Genomic DNA, 18003 nt, shown 5'->3' with positions numbered 1-18003 from the left:
TTGGAGGACAAAACTTCCTCAGGTGGAGAAATACAAGAATATCTGGGTTTTATTGACGAGTCGTGTGAGGAGGAAACGTGAGATCGGCCATGAATTTAGGCGGATGTGGTCCCTGTACAGGTTTGCAAAATTCCGAAAACTTTCAAAATGAATAAATGGAAAATTATGGGAATAACTAGCAATAAACCCGGAATTTACTAAATTGAAGTTTGATTCTTAGTATGGGACTTAAATCTAGTTGGGGAAAATATATATTAGCAATATCCTGACTAAAACAACCAGATTTCATCCAGGTGCCGTTAAATATCTTTGCCATTCCTCAATCACATGCACAAGTTTACTGCAGGACTGTTGAGACAACGCCCCCTACAGGCACTGTGCATTCCTCCATGGCTTGCACGGATGATTTTTACAATCTTGGGCCACACTTTAGAGCCCAGAGCACAAGACTATTGATCCTGTGGACTACACCAAGTGGAGTTTGTTTTGAGGATGTTATCTGGTGATATATTTAATGAATTTGATGTATCACTAATGTTTAACTTACAAATGTCACATTTAAAGGGGTTAGAGGTCTTGAATTTAATCGTTTCTACAATGCATCGCGATGCAGACGAGGACATTGATGCAACGAACAAACTTAATCGATTATAACAAACATTTACAAAACTCCCCAGTTTAACTTCCCATGGAAATTTACTGGAAAATCTCAAGACGTTTACCAGCCCTTGGTAGCCCTATTGATGTACTGGCCTGTTGTGGTGAAAAGATGGCTGAGCTACAAAGCAAATATCTCAGTTTACTGGAAGATCTACGTCCTCACCCCAACCAATGAACGTGACGGGTGGGAAATGACAGAACGAATTAGATCTTCATGACAGAGTAAAGAAAGACTCAATTAGACCTGCTACTTCTCCCCTTCAAGAGCATCCAGCTTCGAGGGTTTGGGCATCTGATCAGGATTCCTCTCAGATGTATACCAAGCACGTCCAACGACGATGAGGCCCCAGGGTTGGCCCAAGACCCGGTGAAAAGATTATGTCTTCCAGTTGGTGTAGAGGCAGGTTGGGATCCTCAGAAGAGCCGGAAGAAACTGTAAATTACACTTTCCTTGCTCATGGTTTCATGTGAAGTAAGCATGTTGTAAAATAGATGTATGGATTTAACATTTTGATGTTCGTCAGTATTTCCTAAAGCAAAGTAAATGGTTTTGGTGTTGCAGCTTCGCCGGTAGAGCCTCTTGGTCCTGAAATCACAAGGTTGGCTCAGTCCCTTCCTCTCCTACTCCATGCGCCGGGATGTCCTTGGGTTTTGGCACAGGGTGAGCAGCGTACACTGCAGCTCCATCACCATTTATAACAGTGTGTGTTTGTGAATGAGTTTAAAAAGAACTTGCACTGTCAAACACTTTGAGACTGTGCCATCTAAGTGAAGTCCATTTACCATTTGCAGTTTTTAATTTGAATCTAATGAGAAATAAACAAATAAGTCCACAACAAAGAGCAGTCACAAAACAACACAAAGGAAAAGGAAAAGCAATTTTCTGATAGTGCGCAGTGAAATTAAACAGAGAGAATATCCTTTCCCCCGGCTGATGTGTGCTGAGGAAATAGTGAGAAGATGTGATGCTCACACTGCATCCACAGCGTCTAAAATAGCTTTTCACTATATTGCACTCACAGAAGAGTTGGGAAGGGAAGAGAAGACAAGAGGCACTTCATACATACAAGGACAAAACGGATAAGATCGCCTTGGGCATCGAATTAGGACTAAATTATCCTCCTCTCCTCTCCCCCTACGTTATTCCCGTGCAGCCACTCATGGCACAGTAAACCAAATAATCTACTCGTTATCGCAAAGCACATCATTATATGTTAATAGCCTAGCTATGTTGACACACCATTAGGCATAGGGAATTTGGGTAATGTGCTATACTACTGTTTGTAGATGCCTCGACCTCTTTCCCATCTCAGAGGATTTACATGAAACTCGGTGAGGAAAACAAGGACTGAGGTTTACATGCCATGTGTTGTTGTTTTTTTTAATGAAAGTATGTTCAGGAGGCATTTTTAAATTAACTAATAACCTTCATTATTCTGATTTGGTAATGGTAGGTGAGTGCTGATATGACTGGACTCCACGAACGGAGCTCGACTACATCATGTGATTCACGATTCAACAACGATGAAAAAGCAAGAAAGAAAGAAACCATTGGAGTGAGAGCAGGAAAGACCATGTGGTGAGAGGCAGTGACATAAAGGGAAGCAGATTAAGCATTAAATGAACCTCTGCAGGTCCAGAGGAGGAGACGTGGCTTTGAAGCTCGGTCTGCTTCCTCTGACCTGGCAGACAGACATTTCCGACACACTTCGACTCTCAGCAGAGACACCGGGGGCGTCTTCGGTCCACTTCTTTTCCAATTGCGTAACTGAACCTAAACTGATTTTCGAGAAGGTGCAGGAGAAACCTGAATTACTGTTTGACTCTGGTAAAGTGCTATTGCTTTGACAGAGGAAGTATGATAGTTTTAAATGATTTCTCATTTTGGGATGTCATTCTATGACACGGATTGCTTCTTTTTGAAGATGCCAGTGTGTGTTTACTCACGCCCTCTGTTCTGTGATCTTTGTATAGCTTGTAAGTATAAAATCTGAATTGTTACTCACAATTTTCAGAGGAAAAACTCGGCTCCCACCAGTCTAAAGTGTGAATCACAGTGTGCGTTATCTCTTTGGTTTTTTCTTTCTTTCTGAATTCGATGATGCTTTAATGCAGTTGCACTATAGTGTCACAGCTGCTGAACACAACCGTGGGAAGCACTCCATCTTCAGTTTAATCTCTTCCTCACTCATGCAAACAGACTCACATCATCATGCCAGCTTTTTTTTTTTTTTTTTTTTACCTGATAGAAGGTTTCTGTCCATTTGATGCCTGCACACAATCCATCTTTTGTCTTAAACTGCCCATATTGTCTTTAATTTTCAAGACCCCAGACGTCAGACTTAAAGTGTCTCATCGAAGACATAATTGTTAATGCAATTGATATGTGGTTACTAAAAAAGATCTGTGTGCACACACACACACACACACAATTCCCAACACACATCCCTTCTGACCTCAAGACAGACGTCACCTCAAGGAACGACTTCTCTTTATTTCCTGCTCCTCCCTTCACGCCGTGACCTTTCTAAATGGTAGGTGTGGAGCGCTGGGATTGAACGGCAGGAGACGCGGCTCCCAGGGAGGTGTCTGTGCCGGCAGCCAAACTCATCGACATGCATGTTCTCAAGTCCCCGGACTCGGAGAGGTGCCTGCATGGTTGTGTCAGAGCGCGTATGCGGACTTGGTGTGACACAATCATCTCGAGGTGTTTGTGTGCTTTTAACGGTCCTTCTTCCTTTAGGTGTGAACAGTCCCCCTGTGTCCGTGAGTGGTGTTACGCCAGATGTGATGTTGGCTTCATTGTGCTCCAGGCTCCTGTGTCTTCTGAGGGTGCTTTTTATTTGGTTCTCTTAAGGAGGAGAAAAAAAAAAAAGAAAAAAGAATGAAGGTGCAGATTGGTTTGTATGGATATTCACTCAGAAATCCTAATTTAAATGGTTTCATGTGAGGGCATAAGAGAGGGCATAATCATAACGCTTTCAGTTAATAACTTTCGGTTGATTTTTCCGGGGCTTTTTGTCTTCCCCCTGTGTGATGTTCAATGTGTGGTGTGGATTAAAATGCTCTCCCTCCACTTTGCCATGTATCTGGAGCCGCAGATAAGAATATTGAAGAGGTGACAGTGTTATATTTTCACAGTTTAGGCAGAAAATGTTCCACGCGATGCTTCAAAGGTCAAATTATTCTGTTAACCTCAATTACTCTTTGCTTTACAACCGAGGTCGGAGGTCAAAACAATGATGAGGAGTTTCATTTGAGAGTAGCCAGAGGTGTTTTCGGATGGTCTCTCTCTCGCTCTCTCTCTCTCTCTCTCTCTCTCTCTCTCTCTCTCTCTCTCTCTCTCTCTCTCTCTCTCTGCCCTTGTCCATATGATCCTGAATAGCCACATTACTGTAGCACAGGCTGGACCAATGAAGTAATGGCGTTATCCAGAGCCGTTTTTCCCAAGTTTGAAGATGCTCGTCAAGAGGGAGCATAAAGAAAGTCCTGTGGTGGATTCAGTTTGTCACGTCACCATTAGATCCCCCAGAATATCACACACACTCCACCTCCACGTCATTATCGTCATCATCACTTGGCCCGATGAGGGTGACGACCTATATGGCATTGCAGTCAGTTTTTCAGCTGAAATAGGAACAAGAAATGACAAACACTACCAAAACTCGGTGTTTCTTCTTGTCATGTTGACTTTGAAAGATTGTTTCTTTGGAGAATAAAATGATTTAGTGATCAGCAGGAAGTGTAGACGTCACTACTCTGTTGAGAAGACCTTCAGTTAAAGAAGCCTCATTTGCATCACATCTGCTCAGTTTCTTTTTCGAGTAGAACGGTGTAGAAAGTAAGTTAAACATGTGTTTTATGAAGCATTACAAAAAGTAGGTGAATGGATGAATATTTTCTTGAAATATAAAAGCTGTACTGTATATACACAGACATTTGTATGGACAGACGATGAAGTTGGATTGCTATTCCAAACTATCAATTCCCAGGAGAATATAGACCAGGAGCCATGACACTCTGGAGGCAAACATAGGTGATATTTTCCATTCTATGGATGGATGGATGGATGGATGGGAACAATGATTTCCCAGTTGAATTGAAGTATATTACAGGCATTTGATTCTTGATTTATGACTTATTATTTTTTCCACTGTCCTCCGTTTCAGCGTGCTCAATCACTGCATCCATGAATCCCCTGCTGATCATCAGCATCCGTTTAACCTCAGAACTCCCATCTCCCAAACCATCTCACTTCCTCGTCAAACCGAGCTTCCCCCGTAATGTATTCATTCCTAATTCTGTCCATTGAGCACCATCAGCCCTGCCACTTGTTTAGTCCATACCATACACTAACAAAGCAGAGAAGAGGGATAAAACAGAAACACACTGAAGGGGTTAAATCTAAAAACAGGACTATGTTGATAAAGGTGCTGCAGGTATTCAAGTACAAACATAAAAATCTAATGCTGGTGAAGCAGGAGGATAAAAATTGAGCTGAACGGAGTTTATAGTTGCAGGAGGATAACATAAAATCAGCGTTAGTGGGAAAGCTCATTCGCACTTCAGGCTGAAGTCGTAATGCAAAAGCTTCTTGATGCTCCTGTGGGTGTTTGAATGGTGGAACATGGACAGTGTCATAAAACAAAGAGCATTACAGCAGTACAGAGAGGGGAATCTATCGCATGCACGTATACGTCAATGCTCAAGGTGTAAAAACTATTCAGGAGACTTGCATCACACCTTCTTAAAGGACATTTTTCTTGTGTTATTTGTCTGCAGCTGTTTTGTTGATGCACAATTGGATCAGTACCCTTCAGTATTATATGGAATACAATACATGATTTTTTTTTAGATATTCTGAGTATAGTTTACTCTCAGGGAGAATTGATTTATGGTCATGTGAGGAGAATATTGTTTTTTTAGTTGAACATGGATGAGAATGTTGATGATTTATCAGCCTGCTCGCTCTGCATCATTTCATTCTTACAATCTGTGCAAAAAAAAAAAAAAAAAAAGAACTTGAATGTTTCCATTGAAAAGGCAAAACGACATGTTATATCTCCACATGTGCTTCAAATTTCTTTGGCATTTTTGTTTAATTTTTTGCATTTATAGCTGTGGAAGTCCTCATTTCCTTTGTGATGTAATGTCAACACGTATTCCTAAAACCAAAATTCATAAAGGGATTTTCATTAATACCTGCTACACTGCATTACTTTCACTTGTTTTTAAGAAAAGTGTGATTTAGGATTTTAATTGAAGAGATAAATAAATGGGTTTTGTTTGCAGTGAAAGAGTATCAGCAGATTCCTCCGGCTTCCTGCTACAATTCAAAGACATTCCTGTTAAGGTTAATTGTTCATAGGTGTGTGTCAGTGTGTGTGTCCAGGGGGTAACGTTTAATGTCAGTTGGGATGTCCTTCAGCTTCTAACGTGGATTTAGACATCAAAGAAGGATGGACGGGTGGATAGATGGATTAATTGATGAGCAGATATGGATTAATATGTCGCTACTGCAAGTGTCTTCAGATTCAAAACCGGATGACATTTGTCCTGAGCTGGATTTTCTTTTCCACTTCTTCCATCACACTGATCTTATATGGTGGATAAGACTTGTTGGGAAGATAAGAAGCAGCAAACAAACTATTTCCATGCAGGTTATTTTCCTCTTATATACCATTATTTTTTTACCTCTTTTGTGTGGTTATCCAGGGAAACATTGCACAGGACATGAGCTAGTATCCAAATGAAATGATAAATTTAAACTCCACTATCACCAGTGTGGATTAAAAAAAAAATAAAAATCCAACAGGACAGATAAGCCTTTAGTGAAATACTGCAAAGCTGGTGTCCCACCTAACCACTCACCCATTCAACCACATCACATGACGTAAAATTGGAAACACAGTTTGCTCGATGGTGACTTGACCTACTAACTCCAAGTCTGTGTGTGTGTGTGTGTGTGTGTGTGTGTGTGTGTGTGTGTGTGTGTGTGTGTGTGTGAGTGTGTGTGTGTGTGTGTGTGTGTGTGTGTGTGTGTGTGTGTGTGTGTGTGTGTGTGTGGGGCGATGGCAGTGAATTTGTGAAGAGATGGATACTAGTATGTGTGTGTGACGCTCTTTACGCACACATTCCATTTGAATTTTTATTTAATTTTTTATTTTTTTGTGCCTGCACGTGTATAAACATGCGATTGGGCATGTTTGTGTGTGTACACATGCGTGTGTGTGTTCAACACAAATGACACCTGCATTGCAGAAGAAGAGTTTTCCAAGGTCGGGGATAAATCAACAGAAATTACACAGCTGCCAAAACCTATTACTGCAGAACAGCGTAACACAGGGGCTACCCAATGGGCATCGACCACTCATTGAGTCTACTGAGCAAATAACACATGAATTGGGCCGCATACACACCAGTGGGTATGTGTGTTTGTATGTACTTTCTGTAAAGTGGCACATGGCCATGGACACAAAGAAGAATGGAGCCAGCAAATTATAATTATACCCTCATGCCACATGGTATCCACAGGTATTTTGTTAATGTCATTGTTTGATGCTCGTTTTACTCATCTGTGTAATTCAATACAAAATCTGAAATCGAAAAGAAAGTGAGACTCTCCTCACAGGTCACAGCTTCTCAAAAATAAAGCAAGACAAATGTGACAAAAAAAGAAAGAAAATAAATTAGAAATTCACGTTAAACTGGCCTGAAACCAGGTGTGACGAAACCAAACTGCCTCCCCCTCATCGTCACGCTCACGCGGACCTGCTCCGAGTCCCTCGTCGCTGTATTCATACCCAGCTCAGTTTGACCTTTCACAGCCGTCACTCGGCCATTTCACGGCCAGTCGTCCAGGCCGACTGCAATGCAGGTAGCAAATCACAACCCTACAGAGATTCAAATAACGCTGTGAAATTCACGAGGGCAATGACAAAGGAGCCGACAGAGATGTGAAAAGGTAGGGATTAGAAAAAAACCCGTGTGTGTCCGCTGTATGTAATCTGTCATCAGTGGAATGGAGGCGCAGCCAGAACCTTTCACAGGCTCGCCTGGTTAGTTAATTAATAAACACTTATTATGCCGAAGGTAGTGGCAATTATGTTAATAGATTGTGGCGATGCTGAGCATTTCAGGCCACACTTCGTTTGCTGCCCACTGAAGAGGAGAGCGAGAGAGAGAGAGAGAGAGAGAGACATAGACAGAAAGAGAGAGGGAGAGAGCGAGCGAGAGGGGGAGGGCTCCTCAGGCGTCGTCTCCTTTGACCCGCGAACCCAGAACTCAAAAAAAGGTGCCGAGGCTGGTCCCATTTGACATCCGTACCCGTGTAATTCAGTCTCTCTTAATATCCCTCCTTCACTGTCAAGAACCCTCTCTCTCTCTCTCTCTCTCTCTCTCTCTCTCTCACGTTGACAGTAATTATACTCTGCTGTGCCGTCGTTGCACAGAGCAAACCTTGACATGTAGGTCAGAGTGGACGGTGCAGAGAAAAAGCTTTGCGTGGACTGTTTCTGAAGTCCTTATGAACGAATGTCTCATTTACAGAACAAACACAGGCGTCACAGAATGGACGGCTTCATCAACGAAAATTCAGTGTGAGAGTATTTTAATTGTTTCCACGGCTGCTTATGTCTCCTCAGTGTGGTATCATTGATTAAATTACATCCTCCTCTAACCACAAACACAGTGCAGCGCTATTACATTAACCCTTCATTGTTCATTGGGTAAGTGACCATATACTGTAATTTGCACATCTCTCTAAATTGAGTATTGTTAGGTTGTTAAGTAAAACCTAATGAAATACTCGTATATATGAGTTTTATTTATATATATATATATGGTTTGAACATCTAAACTACAAGTATCTGTTTTTAAACATACACATTCATATTTTGTGTATTTTCTTTGTAGATGAAAATCTATTATGGTACAGTAGTCTTCAATAATGTGTATATGCATACGTATACATCCAGATGACTCGGATGCAGATGAAGGCAGGATACACCCCAAGGCCATGTTACCGTGGTATTTTAAAAATGGTGACATTTCGCTGCGTTTGGGTTGCACATTTACACATAACGCAGCTACGACTCTCCACTGCGGAGATCTGGATCAACTCTGTAGGGGGGTAGGCGGATATTTACGTCACAATTCGTGACTTTGTGTTTTTCTCCAGGATTCTGATTGGCTATCATGACTTCATGCGTCTCATTACACTGCCCCCTACAGGTCTGGCTGCTCATAGCAGCTCTGAACCATTGCCCATACTCACGGAGCGTCTCAGAGTCTCTCAGAGAGCTTCTAACTTAACTCCTAAAAATTCCTTGCAAGGAATCTTAGCTTAAAAGTGATTCAGGAAGTTTCTGAGAGCAGGTGGAGCTCTGATAAAAAAGAGATTTGATTTGGCGGAATGAAAACAACAAATGGAATGGGCACCAAAGAAAAGAACTAGAAAGCCAAACTGGACAGAAGAGCAGCGCCTGCTGTAAGCTCATCCCTGACGAGGTCCAACACAAACATTATTCCTTCACGATGGAGCCGGTAGCGCGTCATTAAATCGCTGTCGTTAAACAAACGGCGAACATCTTTCCTTTCTCCATGTCTTTCTGTCATCTTGTCTGTTTAAGAAACTCTTCTTCGTCTTCTCGGAAGTCTTCCTCACTCCTTTTTACAGTTTTCGACCTTAGCAGCTCTCTTAGAGCTTAAGATGCTTTGTGAATTACTTTTATGTTAGTAAGGGAAAATTCTAAGAAAAATCTTAAAATTTAAGGAACTCTAAGAATTTTTTTTTTGATTTTTTTTTTTTAAGAGTGGAGTGACTAAGAGCTACTTTTAGCCTTAGGATGCTTTGTGAATATGGGCGCAGGGTTATATGCAGGTCTGTCTCAATGAAGATTTCTTTTTTTTACCAAAGTAGAGGGGGAAATATCTGCTATCGTAAAAACCCAGGTACGTGTAAACGTGGCCTCAGGACAAATACAGAGAGACTCACATTCACACATACAGGCAATTTAGAGACACTAATGAGCCTTGAAATGGTATTTTTGTGATGTTTTATGTGACCAAAATACTGGGAGAAACACGGGTAGAACATACAAACTCCACTCAGAAAGACCCCCGGACTCAAACTGGGAACCTTCTTGCTGTGGGGCAACAATGCCAACCACTTCACCACTGTGCAGACAATAGCTTAGCAATGTATGTATGCATTAAAAGAAGTGTATTAATTCAAAGGAATCAAGGTGTTTAACTGATTGCAATATATCATGTTTATACTAGGTAGTACATTTCAAATCAACACATTTTAAATGATCTGTAATTACACTAGTTTACTATGATTTCATGTAGGCATAAAGGCACAAACTAGAGAAGTGTGTGACTACAATTTATATATGAAATATTTGATTGTAAAGTTAAAGGTTTTTCATGTTTTTTTGGACAAAAGGTTCTAACAGAGGCGTCTTTGTAGTAGAGAACACAATAATATCAAGATTCACAAACCTGTTATATTTTATTCTCCTTTACTATCTTTGGAAATTTGACTGTAATATATTTGCATGACTCAACAGTGAGGTTTGATTTCACTACAGAAACCAGACGACATTAGATATATGCTATATATAATTAATTAAAACACTTTGCATATGTAATTCTGTAATCTCTCATGTTTGTCTGTCGAGATTAAAAATAATCAATATGTACCAAAAACAAAAACACTTGATGTTTCTTCTCATATCTTTCAAAATATTCATTTTTTGGTGAAAACTGCATGAGTGAAAAGCAGAAATTGTTCCAGGCTGATACCTGGAGCTGTCTGGCTCCTCCATACAGAGGACATTGGACGTCGTTACCCTTTCTGACCTCAGTTTCCTGTCCAGCCTTCGTTCGCTCAACCCTCACCTGGTAGAGGAACCATTTTCCCTGTGTTGCCTCTTTTCATTACACACCAGATTACTCTGACTCACACCCCTCCCCTCTCCATTTCCTCTCCCCATCCGTCTCCCTCCCTGGGCTTTTTTTTTCCCGTCTATTCTATTTCCCACTGTTGGTCATCCACTTCCCATCCAGCCCACTCAATGTCTCACTCTGCTATGACAGGGTTGTGTCTCTATGTGGAGGAGATGCATGCAGGCAAGGCCTCGAGTGCATGTAAACTGCTTCTCCAAAGAAGAGACGGCTGTCAGCGTCAAGCGTGCCGGACTGAAATATACCTGATACCACATGATGCCGTGCAAGGCAAGGAAAACATTAATTTAGCCATGATGACACGGACACACACACACACACACACACACACACACACACACACACACACACACACACACACACACACACACACACACACACACACACACACACACACACGTGCTGCTTGAACACACATGTACAGATTGGAGCAGGCAGCACACACGTGCTCACACACCCACTCATGATATCATGCAGAGGAATCGTAGTACACATCAATACAATGTGGTCTTTTCACCTGAGGCGCCTACAAAAACTGTAGTTTGGAATTTGCTGCCCTCTGCTGAAATTAAGAGAATAACTCCAGCCTGCTGTCTCACCAAGGTGCTCAGAGGGGGAGAAAACTTGATTCTATTTACTGTAGAAGATTATCAATACCATGACCCCCTGCTGATTTTAGTCAATGAGCCACAGAAGCCAGTAAAAAGCTGGTATAGTTTAAATGTTTCATTACCTTACATTCTAATATGAAATTACATGATCTCACTTCTTTTTTTTTTTTGGATTCATATTTGAACCTACAAACCTTCACATAGTGGTCTCATGACCCCTCCGAGATTTACAGAGTAGAGGTAGCAGAGCATTTCACCACTTGGGGGGGGGGTTAAAAGATCAGCAGTTCATATATATGATTCATGTATATAGACGGTCATTGCGTAGATCAACGTAGGAGTGTGTAGGTGCAGGAATGTCAAACACATTTCAGGTCAGGGACCAAAAACAGCCCAGTTTCATCTGGGGCGGGTTGGACCGTTAAAATACTTCCAGAATAACCTTTAAATTTAAACATTAATGTTTGTCTTTGTTGCGGTGCGGAGTATATGTGATGAAAAATGGTGCAAAACCAAACAATTGTCAACATAAACCAAACAATTGTTAATGTAATTTCAATGAAAACTTCTGGTGCAAAATACAATGAAATGTAAAAAAAACAACTTCTATGCTCCTATATCTGTTGAATTCTGCATGTTTTTACAAACTTCCCCTGACAGCATGGCTTTGAGGTTAATGTTAGTTTGCTATCTTTCATGGCAGCTTCACTGATATCTCAGCTCCGGTCTCAAATAAAATCAGTATTTTATTCTTACCATTTGCTTGGTGGTTTGTTACGTCGGATTGGAGCCTCTTGTGGGCAAATAGTTTTTGTTTTTCTTCTTTCAACAGATCTTGCTTGATGGAAATTGCATAATGACTACTTACAAGTCCTAACAGTCCTATTTAACCCACAATGCAGTTAATCTGTGATCTCCAGTGTCCTAAAGAGAATATCATAGATCATAAATATTAGCCATAAGTGAAACAAGGAGGTGTAGTCAATGGGGTTTATCATTATATGTATGACCTTTGCCTTTACAGTAAGCTGATGTTCTGGCACATTATTTCCTCTCGAACCATCAAAAGATCATGATTAAAAATCTAGGTTGCTGTGATCTTCAGGCGAGGCTGAGTTTTGGTATTGACGCTGCGCTGTCTTTCTATCTTGGCTTTTTCCTGAAGCACTGCCTCAGAATGCAGTGCGTGAATCAACTAATCTCCCCACAGGGATGAATGAACGCACGGATATCGCCTCTGTATTTGCTAATCTCCTGCGCTCTGTTGTGATTTGTTGGCTGTCATCAACCTGTCCTTCCTCGCTGTCGCTATAATTGTTGTTGTGTTTTAACACGTTGGCATGTGTCTGGCGCCACAGCTGTATGTTTGCATGCGTGTTTTTGCTGCAGTGTGTGACTGTTCATGATCTTTATGCCACCGTTGCAGCCCGAGCTGCTGCAGATGATGAATTCAGTCTGTGTAACAGTGCATCCGGTGACCGCCTTCCCTCTTCTTTATTGTGTAATGTTGCAGGCTGACGCCACTAATATTTCCCCATACTGAGAAAGTGAAAGCTACTAAAAGCAGATATGATCACTTAGGTTTTGTTTTAACCCTTTAGGGTGCTCAATTCTTCACATCTTGCTGAACAAGTAAACAGGCCCTGTTTACATGACAACGTTTCACGTGACAACACCTAATCCGTAAAAAAAAAAGGAGTGTGTTTACGCTGCAGCAGCTGACAGAGACAACGATGTAGTGTGTATGCCGGGCCACTGGAGTTGCTTGATTTTGTAATGAAACTACACAAATGTGTGTGCAGAGAACAATACACTATAAACGTGAAGAAAATGGAGAGAACCTGACATCCGTATGGACTGATGACACATCAGATGCTATCAGGGGAGAGTCTCAACTCCAAACTACTGATCTGGTCGATAAAACTAGAATACTACCACGAATCATACCACTACGGGGCCGCCATGTTTGTTTACAACTGAATGAGTAGGAGGGAGGGGGAGAGATGTGCATGCGCAGTAACAGGCTCTGTGGCCTCCATCAGTCTCTGCAGGAGGGATTAGCGACTCTGAAAGAATCTTTCCACCTCGGGAGCCGGATTAAAAACTTTGCGGATACAGTGGATCCGCAAACTGGTGGCGTGTAAATAGACCCCCCAAAAGTGAAGAAAATATTGCGGATACGCTGGTATTCGTTGTCATGCAAACGGGCCGAAGTCGACCGTGTACACTCTGAACATGTTATCAAACCGGGGAGGTCGTGACCGGAGCTTCATGCCCGTAGACAAACTCACTGGTTTCATTATCATACAGAAATCTCTTGGGAAAACTCCTCTATATCTACAGGCTCATCTCAATATTCACAACACAAATCACAGTCGAATAGATTCATCACTCGGGTCAGAGCTGAAGCCCGTACTTTCTTCAGTTGCTCCTCACTTCAGATTTGTGCTGCTAAATATTGGAGTCGTCTGCTGCGGACCTTAAAACGTTCTACATTTATTCTGCTCTCCTCTTTCACAAATACCATACAACCAATAATGCACTTGCTTTTAGCTTTTTCTTCTGAATATGTATCACTGTAAACACTGTAAATACTACTTTCTTTTAAAGTCACATGACACTTTTATTATATACATGTAGATTTTTGTTTCTATGTTTTTCTTTTTGCCTCCTTGTCGCCTCCAGGGCAAGTGGAGCTACTTCTCTATGGACCTAAATGGTGAAATAAAGGGGGAAATAGATAAACAATCACATAAACACACACAGTCCCACTCACAAACATCAATCGCAAGTTTATGGACTGTGAAAAAACAACCTGAATACACAGAGAAAACCCAAGCAAGGAGAAGATATGAACCCGGGATCCTCGCTACTCAGTTTTTCCGTCTGCAATCAACATTTTGCCAAACCTCAAATAAGTCCTCATTAATAATTCAGCCAAACTCTGATATTTTGAATTAAACCATGTTGTTCAGCCCCTGATGAAAGAAACTGATGAGATAAAAAAAAAATAAAATCCTGGTTATGACTCTTCTTATCAGCACCAGTTTTCAAGGAGTTTGTCTCGTGTCAGTTATCCTGCAGATTTGACATTTCCATAATCTCTTTCTTTCCGCTGGGTGATTTCTTTGTGAGATCTGTAGCTTCCAGGAAATCCTGAGAATGGATCTGTCACCTGTCTTCTTCCCACACCACCAGAGGAAGTAGTGAAGTAAAACATTTCTGCCTGGGAGGAGTTTCGTCCGCGATGTGTTACTGTATGCGGCCGTCAGCCTGCTGCACCGTCTCAGATTAAGGTTCAGATAAAAGCTTATCTCCAAAAAGGAAAAAAGAGAAAAGCCAAAAAGTAATTTTACAGCTCTTGGGAGAGACATTTATTTCCATTTAGAGAGAAATGTGCAGCCATTTAAACCTCACATCCTTCTCTGAATACATTTACTTGGCTGCCGAATGAAGAAACTTTCTCAGAAAAGTGTTTCCAGGAAGTTTTCTTGCAGCGGCAACGTGACACGACAACAAAAGGAGATTTACTTCACATCATCTACCGGATCAAGTCAAGATGTCACCTCCAAATGAAACCGACTAAAGCTGATTTATGGAGTGTAACAGTCTGATGTGTGTGCTGCATATACACACACACACACACACACACACACACACACACACACACACACACACACACACACACACACACACACACACACACACACACACACACACACCCATAAAGAGGCTCACGAACATCGTCTGCCCTCTGTTGGTATGAAATGCCCCGGAACAAATTGTAGATCACAGATAGAAAAAAAAAAAAGGAGCAGATGTTTGGTGATGTATTCATTTCCCGTCTTTTTTTTTCCTGATAATAAGGTTGACCCTGCTCTCCTGAAGGTGGTAAAGTTTTTCAAGCCCCTCTAGTGGAAGATGAGTGTAGAGAGCTGTTTATACTCCTGAAGTTCAAGATGAACTAATCGGCCACAATGATCACAGAACATCCACTGTTTTTCATTAAAAGTCCAGTTTGTCAAACATAATAATAATAATAATAATGAGGGGTTTATGGAAAAGCAAGTCTGAACAGGTGAATTTTGAGGAGTGTTTTATAATGAGTCTGTGTTCCTGACAGGTGGAGGAGGGGGGGAGGGGGGGGGTTCCAGAGGGTTGGGGCGGCAAAGGTTCGGTCCCTCGAGGTGCGGAGCTTCGTGCGGGTGGTGGGTGTGAGGAGAGGTTGATGTCGGCAGAGCGAAGATGGCAGGTGGGACGGTGTTGTTGCAGGAGGTTGGAAAGGTAGGGAGAGACTTGTAGGTGAGGAAGAGGAGGAGGAGGAGGAGGAGGAGGAGGAGCTTGTCCTGAATGCACAGCGAGCCAGTGGAGCTGTTGGAGGGTGGGGGTGAGGTGTTCTCTGGACCGGGTGTGAGTGAGGAGGCAGGCAGCGGAGTTCTGAAGGTGATGAAGGCATGGATGATCATTTCAGCCGTGGAAGTGATTGTCCATCCATGTTTTCATGTCTGATAGCATAAAGCCTGTGGACCAAAACCACCTCACGGTAGTAATTGTTTGTTATTTAGAATAGAACGGAATACTAATAAATATAGACATTTCCATCCAGTTTACCCTGCGCCACAGCAAAGATAAAGTTGAATGTTTTAATTTAAAGGTTATTATAGGACTATTTGTGCCCTCTGAACTAAAATGTGTTTGACACCGCTGCTCTAGAGTCTCCTGCTTTCAGAAAACTGTCTGTATTTGTTCTTTAGGAGAATATAAACATCCCATATTGAAATCTTAGAATGTGTGTAAAACTATTGTCACACTCAAAACACTGGACAGTCATTGGAGGGTTTTAAAGGGGCCTCTTCCTTCATTACACATCACCCCTATTTGTGATCCTCATGCATCAAACGCAATGGAGGAAGTCACCTAAAAAGCAATAAAAAATAATAGTTAATCCAATAGACACGAGGCAAAAACTAACGAAAAGGTATTTCCTTAAAATACCAAAATCTTATCATTACTAACAGTGAACGTTCACATCTTCAACGTTAGATCATTTTAATGATTTTTATAGTATTTATATTGGTTACCTCTTAGCTTGCTTATTGATTTTTAAATAATTTTCCTAGTTTGTGAAGCATTACATGGTCTGGGACCAGACTACCGGACTGTGATATTCAGAGTTTATGAACCTGGTTAATTCATTTTAAATTCAGTTTCATTCAGTAACTTTGAAGTTTATTCTAATCTCACATTTTCATCAACATTTTAGTAGTTTATTTTGATCAGGTCGTATATAGAGAGAGATATTTCATACTACTTTTTTTATCCCTTTATTTTCCATTTTACCTCAATCTACTGGACGTTATTGTCTGAAAAATGCTGTAAGATTTATTAGTTTGATTGATTGATCATGTTTTCAGGCATCTCAAAAAAGAAGAAAATGGAGTTCTACAACAGCAAAACACTTTTCTTCATCATATTTATTCTTAAAAATGAGTAAGCAGACAGTTCATGTGTCCTGTGAATACCAAAATGTGTGTGGGACAGTACAGCACAGTGAAACACCTTTTCATTATATTTCTATAACAAGATCTTTTGAGCATATCAAAAGTCAAAACAAAGACGTATTTCTTTTTATTACAACAAACATTTTTTTTTTTTTAAACATTTTCATCTCAAGAAACAGACCACCGATTTCTAAAACGAGATGTAAAAATATACACTGACATGAACGTTGTTAAACAGCAGGCTAACAATCCTCCGATGCACACAACTATCAACTTGCAACGAACATCAGTGGGGAGGTGATAATGTCGTAATGCGACCACACCGGAGGGACCAATCACATGTTTGAGAGAACACCACAGCTTAGACAGGAGGAGCCCCGGTCTCTGAAAACTTCCTCGATTTCCCTCGATTACTGACTCAACCGCACACTTCCTCAGCTCATCAATTCCTTATTTCTTCCCCTGCTTTCTTTGCCTCCTCCTGAAAAGCTGTAAGAGAGTTTTTCATTCCCTCAGATGCTCTCCTCCGATTGCATTTTCATCAGGAAACAAGGACCATGAGAAAGAAAGGAAGGGAAGTGAAAGACTTGGGGAAAGCGAGGGACGAGTGGACAGTGATGATCTTAACAATGAGACCAGCTCATCGTCGTCCCAACACAGAACCGGACTGCTTTCACCCCTGCAGGAGCTCAGACTGTAAAATGAATTACGAAGTTTTCAGAAGGAGATGAAAGGTCGCAGAAAGGTTGTAAATATGGGGGGGGGGGGCTTTTTGCTGCTGCATCTCTGTGTGACGAAATCCAAAACCTCACAGCTTCATGCAATGCCTGCGTCATCGCTCGAGCCCTCCGTGTGATGAAAGGAATCACCAAATATGGCGGGGAAAACACTGAAAGAGGTGGACAACCGGCGGTTGAAGACGAGGGGAAAGGACAGCTGGAGGGGAGGAAAAAAAGAAGGGGAGAAGACAAGGCAGGAGAATAAAATACGAAAGAGGATAAGGAAGCAGATGAGGTTTGAAATGCTCATCTGATGGACGTCCGTCTTCTCCTTTACAAGCGGAGCAGGAAATAAAACTGCAGGGTTGGAAGCACATCTATCTGTCACTCTGTGTTAGGCTCAGGATAATTACTGTGAAATGACAGATATCCATGACTTATAGGAGGGCTGCTGGAGGAGAGAGAGAGAGGTGTGTTTTCAGACCCGGCCTGCGAGTCACACACTGCTGTTTGCAGCCGAGTGAAGATTAGGTCGGTATTAAA

The sequence above is a fragment of the Lipophrys pholis genome, assembly GCF_963383615.2.
Source record: "Lipophrys pholis genome assembly, chromosome: 4".
Lineage (NCBI taxonomy): Eukaryota > Metazoa > Chordata > Actinopteri > Blenniiformes > Blenniidae > Lipophrys > Lipophrys pholis.
The sequence above is the reverse complement of the archived record's forward strand: the minus strand, read 5'-3'. Positions refer to the sequence as shown.